This window comes from Glycine max, chromosome 14, assembly GCF_000004515.6.
Source record: "Glycine max cultivar Williams 82 chromosome 14, Glycine_max_v4.0, whole genome shotgun sequence".
Lineage (NCBI taxonomy): Eukaryota > Viridiplantae > Streptophyta > Magnoliopsida > Fabales > Fabaceae > Glycine > Glycine max.
This window is the reverse complement of record NC_038250.2, coordinates 38,471,355-38,489,434: the sequence shown is the minus strand read 5'-3', so window position 1 is coordinate 38,489,434 and position 18,080 is coordinate 38,471,355.

Genomic DNA, 18,080 nt, shown 5'->3' with positions numbered 1-18,080 from the left:
CCAAGCAAATTCGAAAGAGAGAGAAGTGTCTAAGGGGCTGAACCCTTTTCTTCTTCACTTCCTCCCCTATTTATAGCAAAATAGGGGAGGTGGTTGCCGCCCAGCTCGCCCAGGCGAGCCAGGTTGCTTCCTCCAGAAGCAACAGCCTTCTGGAGGAATATTCTGGAGGGCCCAAGTGGGCCTGGGTGCTATTTGCACCCCCATTTTTACTAAGTACACCTCCCTCTGCTCTTTTTTGGTGATTCTTTTTTCGTAAAGTTACGGAAACTTACGAATTTCGTAACGATACTTGTTTTCTTTCCGTAATGTTATGGAACCTTGCGGATTACATAATCATCCCCTTTTTGACTTACGGAATGTTACGGAATCGCACTTAATTATGCAACGATGCTTCCATTTGATTTTCGGTGTGTCACGGAAACTTACGGATTGTGCATCAATATTTTTTTGGTTTTCCGGCATGTCCTGGAATTTCACAAATTGCCTAATGATGGGTGCCAAGCACCTCACAAGGACCAAAGAAAGGTCGCATGTCATCAAGCAAAGGTCCCCGGACGAAATTAGGGTATGACACATGAATTAGACCCAAATTTCAAAAGATAGGCTAAGAATGACAAGAATACATGAACAAATGTATCTAGAATTCAATCAACAAAATAAAAATCCAACACAAACTTAGAACATAATGTGACAATTACTATGACTAAACATGACTCTAAGACAACATGGATTCAGTGATTTACACTTAGATTTTTGTGTATTTTTTTTCTAATCAATATTTTGGAAGAAAATTTAGATCTAAAGGTTCAGCACAAGAATATTATGAATGAAAAAAGATTGAACCTAAAATCAACACAAAAACAAGATTCAAGAGTAGATCTACAAAATTTAAACCATAGAAATGCAAAAACAAGTGTAGATCTAAGATTTAATCGGTTTATTTTTTTTAATCTACTCTAAAGAGCACCGAACCACAAGAAAATGGAGGATATACATGGAGAAAAAGATGAAGATCAAGGAATTAAAGAGAATTCACTGAACAAAAAGATAGAGGAAGCAAAAAAACATCACCTAGATGAAGATGCTCTTGATACCACATGATTTTAGCTCCATTGGAGCTTGTAGGCCTAGGATCTTCTTCATCGATGGATTCCTTTGCTTTGTGGAAGATGAATGGCAGCAGAATGGAGAAGGAAGAGAGAGAGGAGACGCCACTTCAAGGAGAAGATGAGTCTAGAAGAAGCTCACCACCATAGGAGGCCATGGATAAGAGCTTGGAGGAAGAAGATGAATGAAGGGAGAGGAAGAGAAGAGCATGAATTTTTGTGCTCTAAAAGAGCTCTAAAATCTGAAGTTTAATTTTCAAATGATCAAAGTTGAAAAAAATGCACACACATGGCCTCTATTTATAGCCTAAGTGTCACACAAAATTGGAGGGAAATTTGAATTTCAATTCAAATTTTACTTGAATTTGAAATTGAATTTGTGGAGCCAAAATTTCACTAATTATGATTAGTGAATGTTAGCTATGGTTCAGCCCACTAATCCAAGATCAAGTTCAAGATTCTCCACTAAGTGTGCTTAGGTGTCATGAGGCATGTAAAGCATGAAGGACATGCACAAAGTGTGACTATATGATGTGGCAATGGGGTGTAGCAGGGAAATGCTCACCTCCCCCTCTAAAATTTAATTGGATTGGGCTTCTCCCAATTCAATTAAATTTATTTACCAACACACACATCAAATATTCACTCAATGCATGTGAAATTACAAAACTACCCCTAATACAAAAACTAGTCTAGGTGCCCTAAAATACAAGGGCTGAAAAATCCTACATTGCAAGGGTACCCTACCTACATTATGGAGCCCTAAATACAAGACCCAAAAATAATGAAACCTTAATCTAATATGTACAAAGATAAGTGGGCTCATACTTAGCCCATGGGCCCAAAATCTACCCTAAGGCTCATGAGAACCCTAGGGCCTTCTCTTGCATCTCTGGCTCAATCTACTTGGAGTCTTCTATCCAATGCCCTTGCGGGGTAGGATTGCATCACCTCCCCCCCTTCTCTCGTCAACCAACTGCCACGTAGCAGAAAAGACAAGCTATTGATAACAAAATTATTTGAGGCAAGCACAAATCCCTCTACAATCAACACAAATATGAAGATTCATTGAGATAATACAAGTGTTGAGACTCTACCAAAAAGTGTTGGATGTCAAAATCTTTAGAATCTAGAAAGTTGCATCCTTTACTTAGCAAAGTTAATTGTTATATTAAGACTTCATTGTATATCCTCTCTTTGAGATATTTGAATATTGTATTCATTCAAACAATTATTTGGAAAGGTCGGAGTGGCTTAGTGATTAAATAATACTTGGGTATTTTTAATCTCAAGGGGAGATTAAGGATAAGCCAGGAGTGGCATAGAGAATACTTGTTGTAGCCAAGAGTGGCAGAGTAAAAATTCATATGTAATAAGTTTGATTAGTGGAACCCCTTATAGTTTCATAAAGGAGAATTGAACATATCTCAAGTTGAGTGAATCAGTATAAATATTGTGTTTTTAGTCTAACTTTTGTTATAACTTGTCTATTTTTAGTTGTTTTTATCTTATCATTGGATGTACAAGTTTTATTTAAACTCTCTTTATGAAAATCTGTTTTTGTTGGGTATTCTTGTTAAGAAAATTTTCTTTAAACTTATGATAAGTATATTTTAAAAAGTATTGTCTTTCAAAAAAGCTTTATGTTTTCCTAACACACTATTAAACCCCCTCCCCCTTTTTGTGTGATAAACTGATTTGGAAGCCAAATACAGATAAAGTTCGTAAGCCGCACAATTCGGCTAGGAGTGTTGTTGATAGAATTCAGAAGCCTCGTGCAAGGCAACGTATCTAGGTTCCCCATTAAGTTAAACAAAATGTGTTTAAAAGCCTATCTTGGAAGGAAGGAAAATCTACTGGTTTGAAGCCTAGAATTACAGGGCCTAAGTTAGTCAATATGCGGCAATCTAGGTTGCATAAGGAAGAGAGTCAAAAGTTTGAAAGTATAAAGAAGCAAATTCAATATGAGCAAGAAAAGGATTGAATTGTAATGGTAGATGAGCATCCATTTCCTTAAGGGAAAATAAGGGTAGCTAAATTTAATGTAGAAAATATAATGCAAACTCTATGGATAACTATCCAAAATGATGACAGGTTGACTTCTTGAATGGTTGAATCACATGCAAATGTTGAGGAAGGTCAATGTGTCATAAACAAAAAACCATTGAAAGGGCAACAATCTAACATGGACTCATAAGAGGAGGAAACAAAGCAAGAAAACCATTAAGATAATGAAACAAACCTTGATGATGATGGGATACCTCAAAAGCATATCCCATTGAGAAACTCTAGTAGAGAAAGTTGAGGAGGCTTTGAACAAGGCATTCGACGATGACTTGAGATCATCCAAATATTTGCTAGATGAAGAGGACAAGAAAGTGGAGGAAAGTCAAGAGATCCTAAATAATTTAAGTAGATGAAGGAATACTTGATGGATGCCTTGCTATTTGATGATAATGACTTCCTAGTGGTTGGTGTAAATTGTGAATCATGCAGGTTTTGATGATGACAAAAGAATTTACTTGATGAAAGCACAAATTGTTTCAAGTCAACAAACAAGATCAAGAAAATCACAGATAAGGACTTAGTCAAATTGTTAAAAGAATCTCATTTTTATTTGCAATAGTTTGGCCTCAAAGTCTTTTATCAAAATACCTTTATCAAAGTTTAATCAGTTCAAAAGTAAGATATTTTTGAACTGATAGTCGATTTCCAGGTCCTGTAATCGATTACCATAGAGACCATGAAGATGGCATTTTGAAATTTTGAACTGGTGACATAACGGTACAAACTTATTTGAATTTTGATCTGTGTAATCGATTACCAGAGAAAAGATTTCAGCAAAGCTTTGAAAAGACATGACTCTTCAAAAATATAACTGTGTAATCGATTAACATTGAGAAAATTTCAGAAAAACTTTTTGAAAAGACACACCTTTTCAAACTATTTTGAAAAGGCACAATGGGCCTATATATATATATATATATATATATATATATATGTCTGACTTTGAAAATTAGTAAAGAGATTTTCTAGAGAACTTAATTGTCAAATGCTCTCTAAACAACAATTGGCCAAACACTTGTCAATCTATTGAGAATTTGTTTGCTTCCGGCAAGTGCACTGGATCGCACAAGTAGTATAAAACGATAAGAACTGAGTATCGAACTCTTGGGGAACTTGTGTTATTTGGTAAGCTATTTCAGCAAATAGGTGTCTGGTGTGTAAAGATAAGTGTGAATATGAACAGGTATGTACACTATCTATGCAAAAAGGAAAATCACACGAGAGAAATGATGTGTAAAAACAAGTACAAAACACATTGGCCTTCCTAATAGGTTCCTGATGCTAAATAGATATTCTCTATCTAACAATGCTCATGTGTTCCTATGGTGTTTATAGAGATACTAAACCCTGATTCCTCATGATAATTTAGCCTAATTCTGATCAAGCATCGTCCGCAGATTTCTCTTGTTGGACTAAACTCAACCAGCACTGCATTAAGACACACATACACAACTAAATTATCACACCCCGATTAGTACGACAACTTAGCCCTGTACTATCAAGGACTTTAAAATAAGACCAGTTTCCATTGTTGAATGACCCTAACAAAGTATGCATCTACATGATCAAGGTAAAGGCATACTGGAGGGAAAAATAGATAGCACAGAGAACACACATAACATCATTAAATAGATAGAAATATATTTACATCAGGTACCTACAGGGAAGATTCAACAGAGGATTTAGCTTTCCATAACCAGGAAGCCTTCTTTACAACAAAGAGAAGAACAAGATGATAGATTGCAAAAATACAAGTGGTGAGGATGTCTCCTTCACTTCTAGGATCTCATAATCACTCAAAAACTCATCTCAAGCTCTAAGAACGGCTGTTGCTTCAAGTTCTAGTCTTTGCAGATCTTCACACAAGAAAATCTCTCAAAACTCTCTGGAACTTGGACCTTTCTCTCTCTAGAATCTCTAGACATGCAAAGCTCTGAATCCCAGCCCAAACTCCCTTCACAAAATCTGATTTTAGGCTTAAATAGGTGGCTTTGTTCGTGTTCGCGGGCTTAGCGAGATTATGATCCGCTTAGCGCACATTAGTGAATTTTCGCTTAGCGCTCTTTTCTTGCTCATCGGATAGGATGAAGTGGTGCGCTTGATGAGATGAAGCGGTGCACTCAACGAACCTGTACAACTCATCTTCTTCCAGATCCTTCCTCGCGCTTATCCACTAAGTGTTGCGCTTAGCGGACGCTCGCTAAGCTAGCAGATTGGCTTAGCGAGGAAGTGAAAAACAACACTTTGCCAAATCGCCTAATTCACCTGAAATTGAGAGAAATTGATTATTAAATACACAAAATAGAAGTATTAAGTGTCTATTACCTATACTTAACAGAAAGTACTTATAATTGTAGAAGCAAAGCTTCATGATGAATCGAAAGTGATTCAAAGGTGTTTTGATGACAACAAAAGATGATGACAAAGATGATGAACAAAAAGCTCAAAAGATCAAAGAACAACTCAAGTGAATCAAAGAACATCTCAAGTGAATCAAGAACAAGTCAAGAGTTCAAGAATCAAGAAGAATTCAAGACTCAAGAAGAAAGTCTACAATCAAGAATCAAGATTCAAGATTCAAGATCTCAAGAATCAAGATCAAGATTCAAGACTCAAGATTCTAGAATGAAGAAAGGACTCAATCAAGATAAGTATTAAAAAGTTTTTCAAAACTTTGAATAGCACATGAGTTTTTGACAAAACCTTTACCAAAGAGTTTTTACTCTCTGGTAATCGATTACCAATTACTAGTAGCAAAATGAATTTGAAAAAGTTTTTCAAACTGAATTTACAACGTTCCAAATATTTTCAAAAGGTTGTAATCGATTACAATGTTTTGGTAATCGATTACCAGTGTCCTTGAACGTTGAAATTCAAATTTAAATGTGAAGAGTCACATTGTTTCACTCAAAAGCTTTGTGTAATCGATTACACTTATTTGGTAATCGATTACCAGTGTTTGTTTCTGAAAAATCTAAAGATGTAACTCTTCAAAAAGGTTTTGACTTTTTCAAATGGGTTTTAAGTTTTTATAAAAGTTATAACTCTTCTGAATGGCCTTCTTGACCAGACATGAAGAGTCTATAAAAGCAAGGCTTTGTTTTGCATTTTCAATCAATCTTTCGAACAACAATCTTGAATACTTTTCCAATCATTTCATTACAATCCTTTACAAGCCTTGAATCTCTTTGAACTTCTTCTTCTTCTTTGTACCAAAAGCTTTCTGAAGTTTTCTGGTTTTCTAAACCTTGAAAACTTATGCTATTCATCCTTTTCATTCTCTTCTCCCTTTGCCAAAAAGAATTCGCCAAGGACTAACCGCCTGAATTCTTTTTGTGTCTCTCTTCTCCCTTTTCCAAAAGAACAAAGGACTAACCGCCTGAATTCTTTTGTGTCTCCCTTCTCCCTTGTCAAAGAATTCAAAATGACACAGTCTGATAATTCTTTTGATTCTTCCCATTCCCTAATACAAAAGCGTTCAAAGGTTTAACCGCCTGAGAATTCTTTTGTATCCCCATTCACAAAGTATCAAAGGTTTAACAGCCTGAGATCTTTGTCTTAACACATTGGAGGGTACATCCTTTGTGGTACAAGTAGAGGGTACATCTACTTGGGTTTGACTGAGAACAAGAGAGGGTACATCTCTTGTGGATCAGTTATAGTGGAGGGTACATCCACTAGGGGTTCAAAGAGAACAAGGGAGGGTACAACCCTTGTGGATCTTTGCTTGTAAATGGATTTTTACAAGGTTGAAAGAAATCTCAAGGACCGCAGGTCGCTTGGGGACTGGATGTAGGCACGGGTTGTTGCCGAACCAGTATAAAAACTCTTGTGTGTTTGTTTCCTTCTTCCCTACTCTTTTACTTTCCGCTGTGCATTTAATTTTCGCTTTTACTTTCTGTTAAGTTTCTCTTCTACTCCATATTCTAGTAACAACATAAGTAAAAGTCTTAAAAGAGTAATTTTTAATTGGTAAAGTTTTAGGAATAATTAATTCAACCCCCCTTCTTAATTATTCTGAGGTCACTCGATCCAACAATAGTACTACAAAACAACCATAAATTGGGGAAGTTTGATACAATTTACACAAGTTTTATACACAAAAGTGAGTCGTATTCATCGACTAACAAATCCCCCAAATTTATAGTTTTGCTTGTCCTCAAGCAATAGAGAACAACTCACTTGTCCTCAAGTGCTAATAACATGCAGTGATCATGTACAGAGGTGTATGCATCAAAAATTGCTGATTGTATGATAAGAAAAATGAAGCAATATGTACTCATCACTTGTCTTTCACAAAATATGCAGCTATTCAAAGAGAAGAATAAAATGTGAGCTATACAGTTAGATGAAGTTAATTATAAGATAAATATCAAGGAAAGTATCTTAAACCACAATCTCACGACTATTGTTTCACTCAAGCACAAGTGTTTAAGCTATTCATTCATAAAAACTAACAAGAGGTCCAATCTTTGAATTTCATCTCATGCCATAAAGTCAGAAATGTATAAACAGAATCATAAGGACTTTCTCAGGCTTGTAGTGAGGCTTGGCTACAAAAATTCATTGGTTTTTCTAGGATTCAAAGGTTTAGATTCTAAGAGAGCATACATCCTAGACTTATCCAAATGATCTTGTGTCATACAAGTAGCTTTCTCACTATCTTTTCCTCTTAATTTTCTTTTGACCTTATTGTAAAAGCACAATTTATTCTTTTCTCTTTTTTTTAACATCCAACTTATTTGTTGTGTGTGTTGATGCTTTACCTTTTTCTTTGAATTCTAACTGACTTTACTCCCCTAAATTTGGGGTAAATTTTGCCTTGAACCATATGCTCTCCAAGAATCTAAGCAAGGTATCAGGAGATAATTATTTATGTTCAGGGTTCAATTTATGACAAAATCATTCAGCTTATAAAAGGAGCAAAGGATACAATTATCTTGCAAGGTAAGTTGTTTGGTCAAAAGGCTTGTGTATACACAAATCATGGCCTTCATCATGTTCTCATTTACACATATCATTCTAAAATTCAGAGATTCATGCAAAGATTATTACTCCCAGCTAGCCATTCACTCACAGAGTAACGTCACACTCTTACCGGTTTTGGTTCAAGCTTTTCTTTCACAATCAATTTGTCTACTGACTAACAATTCTACTGTAAGTTCACAATCTTGTTCTTTCTTTGTCCAACAGGCATATTTGTTCAAACTCATGAAAAGAAACACAAACTTCATCCTAATCATGCATTCAATCTAAAATAAAAGCATACAACTGTTAGTCGGTGAAAACGACTAACTTTTGTGTATAAAACTTGTGTATATTGTATCAAACTTCTCCAATTTATAGTTGTTTTATAATATTATAAGTATTTTATATTAAATATAGGTAATAGATAATTTATACTTTTGTTTTGTGTGTTTAATAATCAATTTCTCTCAATTTCAGGTTAATTAGGCAAATTGGCAAAGTGTTGTTTTCACCTTCTCGCTAAGCCAATCTGCTGGGTTAGCGAGAATTCGCTAAGCGCGACACTCAGTGGCTAAGCGCAAGGAAGAAACCAGAAGATGATGAGTTGTCAGGTTCGCTGAGCGCACCGCTCCAGGTCATCAAGCACACCGCTTCAGCTCATTCGCTAAGCGAAAGAAGTGCGCTAAGCCACAATCCACTTATGCATGCTAAGCGATTCAAAATTACGCTAAGCACGCGAGCACGGACCAACCCACCTATTTAAGCTTGAAATCAGATTTTTTGAGGGGAGTTTGGCATTTTTTTCATGAGAAGCCTCTGCTTGCACAAAAGTCTGGCCTTGGCTTGAAGCTTTTGAATGTTTAGGAAGTTCTAGAGAGAGAAAGGTCCAAGTTCCAAAAAGTTTTGAGAGATTTTGTTGTGTGAAGATCTGCAGAGATGAGAGCTCGAAGCGGAAGCCGTTCTGAGAGCTTGAGATGAGTTTGTGAGTGATTGTGAGACCCTAGAGGTGAAGGAGACATCCTCACCACTTGTATTTTTGCAATCTTTCATCTTGTTCTTCTTTGTGTTGTAAAGGAGGTTTCCGGACTATGGAAAGCTAAATCCTCTATTGGATCTTCCCTGTAGGTACCTGATGTAAATATATTTCTATCTATGTAATGATGTTTTGTGTGTTCTCTGTGTAGAAGCAAAGCTTCATGATGAATCAAGATTGATTCAAAGATGTTTTGATGATAACAAAGATGATGACAAAGGTGATGACAAAAAGGGCAAAGGTCAATCAAAGAATGAGTTCAAGATGTTCAAGATAGAATCAAGAACACTTCAAGATTCAAGAGGAAAGTTGAAGAACACTTCAAGATTCAAGAGGAAAGTTGATTTCAAGAATCAAGATTCAAGGATCAAGCTTTCAAGAATCAAGATCAAGATTCAAGACTCAAGATTCAAGAATTAAGAGAAGACTTAATCAAGATAAGTATGAAAAGGTTTTTTCAAAAACTGAGTAGCACATGGATTTTTCTCAAAACATGTTTACCAAAGAGTTTTTACTCTCTGGTAACCGATTACCAGATTGTTGTAATCGATTACCAGTAGCAAAATAAATTTGAAAAAGTTTTCAAATGAATTTACAACGTTCCAATTGATTCCAAAAAAGTTGTAATCGATTACAATGTTTTGGTAATCGATTAACAGTGCCTTTGAACGTTGAAATTCAAATTCAAATGTGAAGAGTCACATCCTTTCACATAAAAGCTTTGTGTAATCGATTACACTGATTTGGTAATTGATTACCAGTGATTGTTTCTGAATAAATCAAAAGATGTAACTCTTCAAATGGTTTTTGACTTTTTCAAATTGGTTTTAAGTTTTTCTAAATGTTATAACTCTTCTAAATGGTCCTCTTGACCAGACATGAAGAATCTATAAAAGCAAGGCGTTGTTTTGCATTTTCAATCAATCTTTTCTAATAATCCAATCAATTAATTACAATCCTTTACAAGCCTTGAATCTCTTTGAACTTCTTTTTCTTCTTTGTGCCAAAAGCTTTCCAAAGTTTTCTGGTTTTCTAAACCTTGAAAACTTGTGCTATTCATTCTTTTCATCTCTTCTCCCTTTGCCAAAAAGAATTCGCCAAGGACTAATCACCTGAATTCTTTTGTGTCTCCCTTCTCCCTTGTCAAAGAATTCAAAAAGACACAGTCTGAGAATTCTTTTGATTCTTCCCTTTCCCTTATACAAAAGTGTTCAAAGGACTAACCGCCTGAGAATTTTTTTGCATCCCCATTCACAAAGTATCAAAGGTTTAACCGCCTGAGATCTTTGTCTTAACACATTAGAGGGTATATCCTTTGTGGTACAAGTAGAGGGTACATCTACTTGGGTTGTTGACTGAGAACAAGAGAGGGTACATCTCTTGTGGATCAGTTCTAGTGGAGGGTACATCCACTAGGTTCAAAGAGAACATGGGAGGGTACATCCATTATGGATCTTTGCTTGTAAAAGGATTTTTAGAAGGTTGAAAGAAATCTCAAGGACCGCAGGTCACTTGGGGACTGGATGTACGCACGGGTTGTTGCCGAACCAGTATAAAAACTCTTGTGTGTTTGTCTCCTTCTTCCCTACTCTTTTACTTTCCGCTGTGCATTTTAATTTCCGCTTTTACTTTTGGTTAAGTTTCTCTTCTACTCCTTATTCTCTTAACAACGTAAGTAAAAGCCTTAGAAGACCAAATTTTTAATTAGTAAAGGTTTAGGAATAATTAATTCAACCCCCCCTTCTTAATTATTTTGAGGCCGCTTGATCCAACACTCTGTGCTATCTGCTTTTCATTCCAGTATGCCTTTACCTTGATCATGTAGATGCATGCTTTGTTAGGGTCATTCGACAGTGGAAACTGGTCTGATTCTGAAGTCCATGATAGTACAGGGCTAAGTTGTTGTATTGTCACGAGGAATCGGGGTATAAGAACTTAGTTGTGTATGTGTGTCTTAATGCGGTCCTGGTTGAGTTTAGTCTTACAAGAGGAATCTACGGATGAGGCTTGATCAGGATTAGGCTAGACTATCATGAGGAATTGGGGTCTAGCAGTCCAGGAGACAACATAGGAATACATGGGCAGTGTTAAATAGAGAACATCCGTTTTAGCATCAGGAACTTATTAGGAAGAACAACGCGTTCTCTACTTGCTTTTACACAACATTTCTCTTGCTTGATTTTCTTTCATTTTGCATAGATAGTTTACATACCTGTTCATAATCACAATCATCTTTTCCCTGAGAGTTCGATACTCGGTTGTTACCATTTTATACTACTTGTGTGATCCGGTACACTTGCCAGACGCGAACAAGTTTTTGGCGCCATTGCCAGGGAACTTCTTTTTATTTGGGAAGTTAGCTCATTTTTAGGTGTCTATTCTTTATTTGTTATTCTTTGATTATTTCTGTGAATATTTGTTCTTTAATTTATATTTGTCTTCTCTTATTGAACTGGATAATGTTAGACAAGTGGCCTCAGATATCTTAAGAAGGGGGGTTGAATTAAGATATTGCAAACTATTTCCCCAATTAAAATTCTATTCATGTTACAAATTCCCTTAAAAATGAACTTTTAAATAATGATTCAAATAGAACAATCTGAATATAAATATAAAACGATAATAAATAAAAGAGTTTAAGGGAAGAGAAAGTGCAAACTCGGATTTATACTGGTTCGGCCACACCCTTGTGCCTACGTCCAATCCCCAAGCAACCCGCTTAAGAGTTCCACTATCTTGTAAAATCCTTTTACAAGTTCTGAACACACAAGGACAATCCTTCCTTTGTGTTCAGAATTCTTTTACAACAAGAGACCCTCGGTCTCTTAATCCCTTAGAGAATTAGAAAGAATAGAAGAATGAATTTCTCTTGAAAGAGATAGATTTTACAATCTGAGCACTCAAATGATTCCTTATTGAATTGCAAGTGTATTGGCCAAGGAATTCTTAAGAGGATAAAATGTTTTTTCTCTTTGAGAGAATAACACTTGTTGTTCTGAAAAACTCTGAACAAATTCGTGTTTCAAGTCACATATATATAGACCTTTGGTGATCATGTAAAAATCATTTGAGAAGATGTGACTCTTAGAAATAATTTTCTGAAAATCTTCTCTGGTAATCGAGTACAGGATTTGTGTAATCGATTACAGCTTTTAAAATTTGAATTAAAATGTTTATGAACTGCTGGTAATCGATTACCGTTATTGTGTAATCGATTACACAGTCTAAAATTTGAATTCAAATATTTAGTAGCTGTTGTAAACCATTTTTGGCCACTGGTAATCGATTACTAGAGAGTAAGTCTCTTGAAAAACACTTTTTAACTTAAATTACTTGGCCAAACCTTTTGCTATATCAATTAGGAATTCCCTTCCTAAAAAACTAGTGATCATCTTGATGTTGTGGTTTGTATTCTTGAAGCATTGTCTTGAATTAAAACTTGAAAAGCGCATTTGCATCAAATCATCATGATCATCATCAAAACATCAAAGTCATTTGCTTCTACAATCTCCCCCTTTTTGATGATGACAATATAAGTCCTGAAATCAAGATACAAGCAAGCAATGTATATGTATAAAATTGGCGTTCACTCCCCCTATGTTTTGGAATTGATGATCACTTGATTTCTAAGCTTTTTCTAAGCTTCTCTACACCTCATTTTTCTCCCCCTTTGGCAACATCAAAAAGCCAAAGTACGTGGGAATCAAAACAGATATAATAATGAAGTGGACAAAGATCAATTATAAACTATAAGTCATAACCAACCAAAATCATAAATAAGACATAACCAAAAGTGAATCCAATCAGTTCAAAATTCAAAAACACATAGAATCAAAGCATAAAAGTCTAAAATCCAAATACTGAAAGATAAATAAAGTACTGAAAACAATAATCTAAATATCATAGCCAAAATACACGGCTTATAAGAAACAAGGAATTATAAACTAAATTCTAAGAAGAAGGAGGTGGTGGTGGAAGATCGAAACTCTGACGAATGTAACCCACATCTTCTTCAAGCTGTGTGAGACGGATATCCATTCCGGCAAAACGAGTATCCAACGAGTCGAAACGTTCACCAACATAAGAACGAAGACCCCGTAACTCGGAAAGAACTTCAGTCAGGAGGGCTGAATCATCTCGCTGAGGAGGACGAGAAGGAGTACGCTCATCTTGAGGAGGGAGTGTGTCTTTCTTCAGCCAATGACCATTCCGATCCTTACGGTATCCAAAAGAACCAATTGCAAAGGAACGCTTGACTTGAACAAATGGTTCATCATCAAGCGGAATTTGAAAATGACGCAGAAACAAAGTTATCAATTGAGGGTAAGGGAGAGGTGCATTGGCCCGTAATGCCTTATGCATTCGGTACCGAGCCAAGTGAGCCCAGTCGACCTGACGACCGGTAAGGAAAGCCCACATCAGAATCAAATCCTCCTTAGAGGCTTGTGCCAAATTTGAAGACCGGGGAAGCAAAATTCTAACAATTATATAGTGCATGATGCGATTATCAAATGTCAATGACCCGACCAGCAATCTACCGGTCATTTCAGCCTGGTCATTGCAAACCATACGGCGAGCATCATGACTAGAATAATCAAATTTCCAGTCATCAACAATGGTGCCCTCAAAAGGTGCACCTTGACTGGGTAAATGAGTCAAAGAAAAGAACAATGATTGATCAATGATCATGGGAATACCATGCACCTCAGAAGAAATAATGCCATCCTGAATTTTTAAATTGCAGTCGAAGACCTATACAAGTTCAGGATAATGTGGCAATTTTAAAGACATGAAATCAACCAAGCCAGAATTTTGAAACACTTGATAGCAATCAAACGTCTCATCATTAAAGAACTCTACGTCTAGGTACTTAGGGTCTAAGATGATCCTAGAAGAAAATTGAGAAAGGTACCGTAGACGCTGATCATCGGAAGAAAACAAAGTGGATGATCTTAGAGATGACAAAGAGGGATGGATAGGTGCTGTGGGTGCTTCGGATGGTCCGTGGCGGCGATGGGCAGCAGCAGCGGCAGTGGAGGATGATCCCTTTCTCTTCTTCGATGGTTCTACCATTTGATGAAGTTTTAGTGAATTTCAATCGATGGAAGTGAAAGAGGAGTGAAAAAAAGGAAGATTGGGCTTTATGGGACGTGTTTTGGTGAAGAATTGAGGAAGATATGAAGGTTTGAAGATTTAAGGATGGAGGAGGCACGAGGAGGAGCTTTGCCTGCGCAGCAACACTGGTTTCGTAGGTATTTATAGACGAGGACGAGTTGTAATCGATTATAAGGCTTGGTAATCAATCACAGGAGTAATAAGCCTTCTGGTAATCGATTACATGATGTTCTAATCGATTATAGGCTGCCTGTTCTTGTGTAATCGATTACACTGGATGGTAATCGATTACCAGAGCATAAACTAGGCTAGTTTAAAAAAAAATTACCTATGTCTATGCTAAATACATCTAATATTATTAATTATCACTACTAATGCATTTAATTCAATCATTCAAACATCAAACACACAAGAATTCATAAATCCTATCATAATAACAAGAATTTAAACAAAATCAATCAAAGTAACATACTTAACATAAACAATCAATCATAAAAATAAATTAATCAATCAATCCTTATTTATCTAAGAGGCCTAATTCCCTTCTGATAGAGAAGAATGTTTCTTTGGGGAGAGGTTTTGTGAAAATATCAGCAAGTTGATTCTTAGTATCAACAAACTCTAATACACAATCTCCCTTTAGAACATGATCTCTTAGAAAATGGTGCCTAATTTATATATGTTCAGTTCTAGAGTGTTGAACTGGATTCTTGGAGAGATTAATTGCACTTGTATTATCACATCTAATAGGTATATGGTCAAGAAGGATTCCATAGTCAGAAAGTTGTTGCTTCATCCATAGGATTTGTGCACAACAACTGCCGGCAGAAATATATTCCGCTTCTGCAGTGGATAAAGCAACACTATTTTGTTTCTTACTATGCCAAGAGACTAGAGCAGAACCAATGAACTGACGAGTTCCACTTGTGCTCTTTCTATCTATTTTAGAACCGGCAAAGTCTGAATCAGAATATCCAATTAAGGTGCATGTGGAATTTCTAGGATACCATAAACCTATGTTCATAGTGCCTACTAAATATCTTATGATTCTTTTAACAGCACTAAGATGTGATTGTTTAGGATTTGATTGAAATCTAGCACACATACACACACTAAACATTATATCAGGTCTGCTAGCAGATAAATAAAGAAGTGATCCGATCATACCTCGATATTGCTTAACATCTATTGACTGACCGGTTTCATCTTTATCTAGATAGCAAGCAGTGCTCATTGGTGTAGCCATGTGCTTAGCATTTTCCATGCTGAATTTGTGGATTAACTCTTTGCAATACTTGGATTGATTGACAAAGATACCATCCTTGGTTTGTTTAATTTGCAATCCAAGAAAGAAATTAAGTTCTCCCATCATTGACATTTCAAACTCACTTTGCATGTCATGGGAGAATTCCTTGCACAATAATTCATTAGTGGATCCAAAAATAATGTCATCAACATAAATTTGAACTAATAAAATATCATGTGATTTTCTCTTTATAAAAAGAGTAGTATCCACTTTTCCTCTAGAAAAGTCCTTTTCTAAAAGTAACATGAATGGTATAGACATGATTTGGCTTACTTAGACGCTCGTACCAAGCCCTAGGGGCTTGTTTCAAGCCATATAAAGCCTTTTTCAATTTATAGACATGATTTGGCTTATCCAATATTTCAAAACTTGGTGGTTGTTCAACATATACTTCTTCTTGACTTCTTCTGGAGGATCTTCATTGCTTCCTTTCCCTTTTCCTTTAGAATCTTGTCCATGAATATGAATTTGTTCTAAAGATTCTGCAATATCATCTAGCATATTCTTTCTTGACAAGATAGCATTAGATTCATCAAAAGTAACATGAATGGATTCCTCAATATTCATAGTTCTTTTGTTATATATTCTATATGCTTTGCTTTGCAATGAATATCCAAGAAAGATTCCTTCATCAGATTTTGCATCAAATTTTCCTAGATTATCTTTACCATTATTAAGCACAAAACATGTAGATGTGAAATGTTGGGTTTTCTACCATTATATAACTCATATGGGGTTTTCTTTAAAATGGGTCTTATTAAAGCCCTATTCATGATGTAACATGCAGTATTGACGACTTCAGCCCAAAAATATTTTGGAAGAAAAGTATCATTTAATAAAGTTCCAGCAATTTCTTCCAATGACCTATTTTTCCTCTCAACAACTCCATTTTGTTGAGGGGTTCTAGGTGCAGAAAAATTATGCTCAATACCATGTTCTTCACAAAATAATTCAAAATCTTTGTTTTCAAATTCACCCCCATGATCACTTCTAATGGATGAAATCTTAAGATTTTTCTTGTTTTGTATAACTTTAGCAAGTTTTCTAAATGCTTGGAATGCATGACTTTTATGAGTAATGAATAATGTCCGAGTATATCTAGAGAAATCATCAACTATGACAAGAGCATAGTAATTTCCTCCAAAACTCATGGTTCTAGATGGACCAAATAAATCCATATGCAATAATTGTAAGGGTTGAGTGGTTGAAACAATATTTTTAGGTTTGAATGAGACTCTAGTTTGTTTACCCTTTTGACATGCATCACATAGTTTATCTTTTTCAAATTTCAATTTAAGCAAACCAATTACTAAATCTTTTGAAATTAATTTGTTTAAGTGATCCATGTTTATGTGAGCAATTCTTTTATGCCATAACCATGGATCATCATCTTTGCTATGAAAACAATGATTGTTATCTAGTTTTAGGCTTAAGTCTATCATGTATACATTGTTAACTCTATGTACTACATGCTTTATATTAATGTCATGCTTATGTTCTATAAGACATTTTTGAGAATCAAATGATACTAGATAGCCTTTGTCACATAATTGACTAACACTAAGCAGGTTGTGCTTAAGACCTTCAACAAGTAGAACATTTTCAATGGAGTTTGAAGAATTTGTACCTATTCTACCAACTCCAAGGATTCTACCTTTGTTGTTGTCATCATATGTTACATGCCCGCTTTTCTTGGGAGAGATATGTGTAAACTTTGATGCATCTCTAGTCATATGTTTTGAACATCCGCTATCTATGTACCATTCCTTCCTCAAAGACACCTACATAATTAAGTTTTTGACTTAGGTACCCAAACTTTATTGGGTCCTTGTGTGTTACTGTAAACTGAAGATCCTTTGGGGACCCATATCATTTTAATGTTGTTGTAGTTTTTCTTAAAGTAGCAAGTAGATATGCCATGCCCTTCTCTTCCGCAGTAAAAACAAGTGATCGAACTAGAATTATATTTTTTTGTGGAAGTAAAGAAGTTTTTATGAAATTTTTGTTGTTTTTCAGATTTATATCCTATTCCAGCCTTATTAGAGACACATCTTTGTTTTCCTAATATGACATCTAAATTATTTTTACTATAAGAAAATTTTGCAAGTGAGTTTTTCAACTCTTTAATTTCTTTTTCATATTTTTCACAACAACTACAAGAATCTGATATTTTCTTGTCAGAAATAGTAGAGATATGAACTTTTTCATTTGATTTAGGAATTGAGACTTCAGTTCTATGATGATCTAATTCTGTTTAATTTTGAAATTTCATTTTCTAAATCTGAAATTGTTTTCTTAGAAGATGAAACTAACTTTGCAAGTTTAATTGACTCTTTATGCAAATCAACAAATGCATCTTGTAATTCATCAAAAGAAATGGATAAGTTATTTGAAGATGTTACCTTTTCATCACTTTCATAACTTTTAGCCATTAGACAGAGGTTTATCTCTTCATTTTCTGAATCTTCAGAAGATTTCATATCAT